The sequence below is a fragment of the Marmota monax genome, unplaced genomic scaffold (genome assembly GCF_021218885.2).
Source record: "Marmota monax isolate L192 unplaced genomic scaffold, Marmota_monax_Labrador192_F-V1.1 WCK01_AAM20220418_F8-fsc00142, whole genome shotgun sequence".
Taxonomy (NCBI): Eukaryota; Metazoa; Chordata; class Mammalia; order Rodentia; family Sciuridae; genus Marmota; species Marmota monax.
The window spans coordinates 3,889,647-3,898,570 of NW_026692025.1; positions in this window are offsets into that span (position 1 = coordinate 3,889,647).

Consider the following 8,924-nt stretch of genomic DNA (forward strand, 5'->3'; position numbering starts at 1 on the left):
AGGCCATCAGAAGAGCATCTGGCACTGGGGACACTCAAACTCAGAGGTCCCTGCTAGCAGACTTCCTTGGGTCCATACATATTGCAGTGGAATTTACCAGTACTCCCTTCAGACAAGAAAAACTGATTCAGAACCTGTCATATTTGGTATTAAGCTAATGGAGCCCATTCTGTTTTCAGACGCATCCCACTGTCTGAACCTTTGGTTAATTTGCAGCAGGGTCATGTGGACTCAGGGCGGTTTGCTGGAGGTCAGTCAATATGTCAGGAAAAGAATGAGGTTGGAGTTGTGGAGAGAATCGTTATCATTTAAGGGCTCAGTTCCAGCAGCAGGAGCTAAGTAAGCCGTTTGTCTTCTTCAAAATACATGAACAGATGACCCTTGATAAGCAAAAGCAACTGTTATAAAATGGTGATGTCATTTTTAGGGCAGTAGGAGGGAAGGTAGTGGTTGAGTTCTTCTGTTTGTGTGGGGGTTTGCCTACTGTTCCCCTTACTCTGTACTAGAAATAAGGAAAAGAAGAAAGTAATAAGTGAATAATAGATCAATTTAGGAAATATTAACTATTCATAGAATTAGGAGACGTTCATTAAAAAGGTTTTAGGAGCCAGAGGTCATCTAGTCCAGTCCCTTCTGGTACAATTGAGACTATTAAGTCCCCAAGAGAGGAAATGATCTGATCACAGTCACCAGGCATGGAATCCAAGCAAGTCAGTTGCAGTCTTTTTAGTTCAGTATGAGTGCCCCAAGTCTCTGGCATGCCCCAGCCCTGTTCTGGGTTCCAGAGGCACAGAGATGAAACAAGCAAGCCCCTAATCCAACTGGGATCCAGTTCAGGCTGGGCAGAAGTGTGGTGCAAGGCAAGGGTTGGGAAAAGAGCCGAGAACAGAACAAGCAAGTCATGGGTGTTTAAGTGAAAGCTGAGAGGGAGGCTTTAACTACAGAGTCTGAGTCCAGGGCTTCCTGGAGCAAGATACACAGGAGAGCTTGGCTCCATTTTCTAGATCAGGGAAAGTGGGAACCTTCTGGAGGACATGTCCCCCCCAAATGTTCAGAATGAAATCATCACTTACAAGCCTTGTAGCTTATCTCCCTTCCCCAGCATTGTAGAAATCAAAAAGTGATGATGTTTATACAAAGGTGACAATGCCTCTGCATTTCTCAAAATCACAGGGCAGCAAAAGTCTCAAGAAGCCAAATGATTAGGTAGAGTCCATGGAGCTGTGTTAAGGGCAGGAGCGCGCACACACAGATCATACAGTGGGGCTGGGGATGTGGCTCAAGTGGCAGCGCGCTCACCTAGCATCCGTAAGGCACTGGATTCGATTCTCAGCACCATATAAAAATAAAATAAAGATATTGTGTCCACCTAAAACAAACAGATCATACAGTATTTCTTTAATTTTATACACACAAAAAATTTTGAAGGAATTAAAGAAGGAAACAGGTGAGTTTTGTTTTTTATGTACCGATCAGATGAAGCCTTGCAGCAAAGTTGTGGTGATGAGATGTTCTAAGAGAAAACATTTCCTTCATTTGCGGAGAGAATATTACATCCGAGGGTCCCCAGTGCAGTCTGAATTACAGACGCTCACTGAATAAGAATGAGTGCCTCATGCTCACGCTGTATCCCCAGCCTGCCCCCAGCACTTTAATTAGAGTAGCGGGAAGATTGTCCCACTAGCTCTCTGCAAAAGACTTGCAAACAAGCCAAACTGTCTTAACAGGTGAAGCCCCTAGAACTGGTTTTACCCTGTGGGGCTGGTGATCGTACTGGCTGACTTGAAAATGAACTGATTTGAAATTCTTATGAAATGCAATTGTGCTTGCTTACACGGTCACTGAATCATCTGAGCTGATGAGAATATAATGACACAGTCACGACTTGCTGAGCTGTATGCCACTTGAAGCTTGTGATCTATACAAAAGAAGATGGAAGGTTCCTCTGGGAAAAGACTTCCTGTGGGGCATTCAAAATCCTTGATGCCCCCATCCCCAATCTCTCCCTGCTCTTCAGAGGAAATGTCATTGCTCCCCCAAAATACACATTCATGTGCCGAGTGTTCCAAACATCGTTATATGTCCACATTTTCTCAGGAGAAAATATCTAAGCAAAGGTTTTTAATTCATGACCCACAAACTGTTTAGCAGCATTGGACCCCCGAATGGTATGCCACTTTTGTGTACATGCACAATTTTTCAATTCTCAGTACAGTCTGTGACTGTCAAATGATTAAGTCAGTGTTTCACATGATCTAAGAAGGTTCCAGAGGGATGGGCATCCTGTTACTATGGGCAGAAACGCAGGAACTGTTAGCAGCCAATCACAGTCACACCTGAACATGTTTCCAACAGCCCTGAATCTATCTCTAAGCACCTCAATGACACAGTGGAAAATAACTGAGCAAATAAGCCCACTGCTTAAACAACAGCACCCCCAGCGTGCGCAGTGGCAGCACATGTACCAAAGAGCAATTCTTCAGCAAGCAATTAGAACTGATGGCCAGAGATGCTGGCGCCCTGGAAAAGTACTGGTTTCCAGCCAGCACAGGCAGCAATTCATCATGAGCAAACCAATTATGCCTGCCTACCACCAACCTCCTGAGGATGCGAATATCCAAGGGCTTTGTGCTGCATATTGGAGTCAGGCAGACTCTAAATCAGAAATCAGAACTCTGGGATTCAAGTACTCGTTTTGCCACAAAATTCCCAGTGTTCCTGGGAAATCATTTCACTCCTTGAGGCCTTTATTTGTTCTAATCTACAGCGTTGCTTTTAAGCACTAATGAAGGCCCCTTAGGCCCAATTAGGGCTAACTCCCTGCATAGAAAATAATGCCAGTCCCATAGCTACCACTGCTCTCCTTCCTCACCAGCTGAGAGTGTAGGCATCAGCATACCCATCCACCTGCTTCAATATACTAATGCAGAGGCCGAGATCAGGGGTGGGGCCTCATCCTATGGTGAGCCAGTAGGTCACTTTTCACAGCCCCCACCCCCAGCTACAGCAAAGCAGCTTTGCAGCAGTGGAATTGCTAGGGAAACCATTTCTTTATTTTGAAACATGTATGATGGACCTCAGAGAATGTTTCAGCATGAAGAGAATCACCTAGCGATCCCAGCCTCCTTCCCCTACTGACCCTGGGCCAAAAGCAGAAAAGAAGGTGGCTCCAGTGCTAGGAGGCATTTGGGGAGGCAAGCTGAGTCATTCGGAAACAGGGGATGGTAGTACAGAGAGATCTGCCCTTGAAAGTGATATGTGTGGTACTGCAGAGATAGGAAATCAGTCCACTCAGGACCCCATGGCAATGCAAACCTGGCTGCACCCAAGGAATTTTACTTAGCAAGTCTCAGTCTTACAATGGTTAAGGAAGAATATGTCATTCTTGTTGCACGAGCGCCCTCTAGTGTCAAGAATAGATCTTGACACACTGACGAATTTGGAAAGAAAACAAAGGGCATTCTGCTTAGCAGCTTTTCTTAATTCCACCCCAAACATACCTCCAAAACACGGATAAATGCAACTAAGGGAATGAAGTCATATCAGGGTGGATTTGTGTATTTTCAGGAATTCTAGGCGGGAGTCTACATGTGGATCCTGAATAAGAGTGGGACCAACAGTTCAGACAACGCCCAACAGCCAAACCTAGGCCCTGGAAATATTGCTATTTTTCATGATGCAAAGTTCTCATGTGCATATGCACATCTGTGCTTGTCATGTTTACTTTATATCATCTTTTGGTCCATATCCACAAATTCAGCCAAGGATTGAAACTATTTGGGGAAAAATTGCATTTGTACTTGAACAATAAACCTTTTTCTTGTAATTTTTCCCTAAACAATACAATGTGCTAGGCACAGTTGCACACACCTGTAATCCCAGCTACTCAGGAGGCTAAGGCAGGAGAATTGCAATTTCAAGGCCAGTCAGCAACTTGGTGAGGCCCTGTGTGAAAATAAAATAGAAAGGACTAGATGTAGCCTAGCGGTGAAATTCCCAGGGTTCAATCCCCAGTACCAAAAAAAAAAAAAAAATTTACCAACTAAATACATACTATTTAAATTGAATTGTGTATTCTAAGTAATCTAGAGATGACTTCAAATGAACTGGAGAATGTATGAGGACTATATGCAAGTACTACATCATGGTATATAAGGGACCTAGGCATCTACAGATTCAGGCATCCACAGGGGATCCTAGAACCAATCAATCACCTTCCAATACTGAGAGACAACTTTATTTTTACAGAAAATTGTTTCTTTCAGAAAGCTTGTAAAACATATCAAAGTAAAGCTTCTGGTCATAAAGAAGCAACAGAATCTGGAAATATCCATCTACCATAAACAACTGAAAGTTGGGCATTAAACAAGGGGCAGCATATGAATGTAGTATCCAAGATAAGAAAAGACAAGAGCCCAAACCTTGGAACAGGGAGGAGGGACTCAAGCAGAGCACAGAAGGCTTCCTGAGTTGAACAGTTGGTCATCAGAGCTCAAGGAGGTTAAGGCAGCTGGAATGTGGGGAACAGAGTACTAGATATGAAGCAACTACATGGAGAAAGGCCCTCAGTATGTGAGAAGGGTCACCCATGAATCTTTACCGAGTACCAGACTGAACCAGGAGTATATGTGGGAATTTATTTCTTTGTTTTGGGTACTAGAGATTGTACCTAGAGGCTCTTTACCCCTGACTCACATCCCTAGACCCCCCTTTTCTAATTTTGAGAGAGGGTCTTGCTAAATAGCTTAGGGCCTCACTAAATTGCTGAGGTTGGTCTTGAACTTGCAATCCTCCTGCCTCAGCCTCCCAAGCCATTGGGATTACAGGTATATGCCACCATACCCAGCTCTGGGGAGTTTTAAATCCAACTATTCTCAGAACTCAAAAAAAAAAAAACTAGCTGATATTTAGGTGCTGGCCAGAAAGAGTAGAGAGTTATTAAGATTCATCCAGGACATTCAGTGGAGACCCAAGAGATAATCACATGTTAGTAACACATCTGAGGGATCCCAGGACTAAAGGCTATCTTAGGCATACCCTAGGGTTGAAACTCATAAACAAGCAACTTGCTCCTCTGCTAAAACAAAGTCCAACCTTTATTTTGTAACAGTAATTGTTCTCTAACACTGAGCTTCACCCCTAGCTCTTTTCATTCTTTGAGACAGGGCCTCACTAAGTTGCCAAGGCTGGCCTTGAACTTGTGATCCTCCTGCCTCGGCTTCCTCAATTGTTTGGATTACACACATGAAAGAAAATAAAAAATAGACACCCAAAAATGTTATGTTCACAGTGTCCATAATCCAATAAAAATCATTAGATACACCAAGAAGCAGGAACATGTGACCTAAAATCAGCAGAAATATCAGACCATTAAAAATAAATGAACAAGATGGTGAAACTAATAAGACTATTTCATTAAAGCAGCTCCTGTAACTAAGGCCACATAATTAAACATATGCAAAATGAGTTTAAAAAAAAAAAAAAAAATATATATATATATATATATATATATATATATATATATATATATATATATACACACACACACACACAAATGGAACTTCAGTGTAGAAAAACATCATACCTGAAATACAAGTTTCACTGGATAAGCCTAATACCATACAGACAACACAGAAGAAAAGATACATGAACTTGAATACAGCAACAAAATTTATAGGAAATGAACAAGGAAAGGTGGTACATGCTTGTAATCCCAGTAGCTCAGGAGGCTGAGGCAGGAGGATCACCAGTTCAAAGCCAGCCTCAGTAGTTTAGCAAGGCCCTAATCAACTTAGAGAGACCCTGTCTCTAAATAAAATATAAAAATGGGCTGGGAATGTGGCTCTTTGCTTAAATGCCCTGGGTTCAATCCCCATTACAAAAAAAAAAATCTATACAAAATAAAACACGGAGAGAAAAAAAACCAAAAATAATAAGGATCCCCAGTGACCTAGGGGACAATATCAAGCAGTTGAACATACTTGTAGTGGGAGATTCAGAAGGGGCACAGAAAAAAAAACTGAAGAAATAATGGCCAATTTTTTTTCAAAACTTATGAGAATTATAAATCTACTAGTATAAAAGCTAAACAAACTCCAAGTAGATTAAACACAAAGAGAATCACAACAAAGCACATCAAAATCAAAATGCTACTGGGAATAGTCGTGCACACCTGTAATCATAGTAACTTGGGAGGCTGAGGGAAGAGGATCACAAGCTCAGGTCAGCCTGGGCAACTTAGTAAAACTCTTTCTCAAAAAAAAATCAGCAGCAGAATACAACAGTCACTAATATGGCATTATGTAAAAACGTGGATGTGTAACCAATGTGAATCTGCAATCTGTATATGGGGTAAAAATGGGAGTTCATAACCCACTTGAATCAAATGTATGAAATATGATATGTCAAGAGCTTTGTAATGTTTTGAACAACCAATTAAAAAAATCAGAAGGGCTAGGGATGTAGATCAGTAGTAGAGCACTCCTAGGTTCACCAATACTGGAAAATCAAATCAAATTGTTGAAAACTGATAAAGAGAAAAATGTTTTCAAATCCAGAGGGGAGAAAATCACTTTATTTATACAGAAAAGTTAACTCCATTTAGATCCTTGACCTAAATATGATGGCTAAAATTATGAAACTTCTAGGACAAAAATGATTGTGATAATTAGGTTGACGGATATTATTTCTATATAGAAAACCAAAAGCACAAGTCATCCAAATGAAAGTAAACTAGGCTTTGTCAGTATTTTTAAATTTCTGTTTTTTGAAAGAATCCATGGGGACAAGGGGTGAAAACAAGTCACATTTGTTATATCTAATAAAGGAGCAAGATATAGAAAGAATTCTTATTACCCAATAAAAGTTAGAAACAACAAAAAAAATTTTAAATGGGGAAAAGATTTGAGCAAATACAGAAGATAAGCAAATATTCAATTAGCACACAAAAAGATATTCAATACAATTAGTCATCAAATAAATTAAGATTAAAGCCCCAGGATGGGGTTGTGACTTAGTGGCAGAGCGCTTGCCTTGCACATGTAAGGCACTGGGTTCAATCCTCAGCACCACATAAAAATAAATAAATAAAATAAAGATATTGTGTCCATGTGTAACTAAAAAAAAACTAAAAAAAAAAGATTAAAGCCCCAAGGAGATACTGTTACACAGCCATTAGGAGAGCTAAACTCTTATTAAATTGTCAATTCTAAGTATTGACAAGAATGTAGAGAAATTGTATATACATATATATATATATATGTGTGTGTGTGTGTGTGTGTGTTTTAATTTTATTCAGAATTCAATTGTTTTAAATATAAAAGTTAGGAAAAATTCCATCCCTTCAGTTTATCATATGGTCTATGATTTTGTTTTTTAAATTATTCTCTTGAATGTTTTTAAATAAGTAACACATGAAAATCTTCTGTTAAAGTACAAAATCAAATACATTTTCAACAAATGTTCTTATAAATGTTGGAAATTCATACAGGGAAAAATGAAACCAGACCAATATTACACATGTTAAATAAAAATTTACTTGAAAATAGTCATTAATTTAAATGTAAGAACTAAACAATAAAACTTCTGGAATGTAAGGGCAAATCTGTGGGACTTGGTATTGGCAAATTTTATCCAAATGCACAAAACAACCTCACAGCATTGCAGGAAGCTCTATTGGACAGGAGAGTCTTATAGAGGCATGGACAAAAATATCCCATAGCATAGCTTGTGAGCTAAGAATGTTTAAATAGAAAATATATATATATATATAAACAATTTTTTTGGTACTAAGGATTGAACCTGAGGGTGCTTAACCACTGAGCAACATCCCCAGCCCTTCTTATTTTTTATTTTGAGACAGGGTCTCAATAAGTTGCTTAAGGCCTTGCTAAATTGATGAGGCTGGTCTTGAACTTCTGATTCTCCTGCCTAAGCCTCCTGAGTTGCTGAGATTACAAGTGTGTACCACCCTACCTGGATAAAAAGAAACTTTTGACATTGAAAATTTAAACAAAATTTACATAACCTTGAACATAGCCATCCTCATGAGTTTCCACATTGTCTATGACTGCTTCCACACTACAATGGCAGAGCTCAGAAGTGGTAACAGAACCCTCTGGCATGCAGCCTGAACTATTTACTATCCGGCCAATTACACAAAAAGTCTTTTGACTCCTGTCATAGACCATTATCTCCACTGAGACCAGTGCCTCCAGCCTGTGGTAGCAGAAATTTACCTGATTTCTATAGCAGGCAGTTCCATACAGAAGGGCATGAATGAGCATTCCCTTGGAGCACTAGTTCTCTAGACTCTAATTGGAATTTTTGTACATTGCTGGTAGGATATCAAAATCATGTGAGCACATTGAAAAGTATGTTGATAGTTTCCTCCAAGAGTTAAACACATCTCCCATACTATTCAACACTTCTACTTCTAGCTGTTTACCCAAGAGATAGGAAAACATATCTACATAAAGAGTGTCACAGGAATGTTCACAACAACTTCATCATTAGGGCCCCAAATTAGAAACAACCCAATAGACAGCTGTTGAGTTGAAAAACTGAATTGAGTTCTACTCAGTACTAATTAGGAATAAAATAGACATATATACAATAATATGATGAATCTCAAAAATCTTATGTTAGTTGGGGAAAAGAACCTTATACACACAAAAAAATAATTATTGTGTGATTACAATTATTCCAAATTGTAGAAAAGGAACAAAAATATATGTTGTGGCAAAATCAGAGTAGTGATTTCCTCTGGATGATAAGAAAGGGGGTTTACTGGGAAGGATAATGAGATAACTTTGGGGGTAATGGAAATGCTCTATAATTTGATGGAAATTACACAGTTTTATGCATTTGTCAAAGCTCATAGAAATGTGCACTTACAGTGAGGAATTTTACATTATGTAAATTAT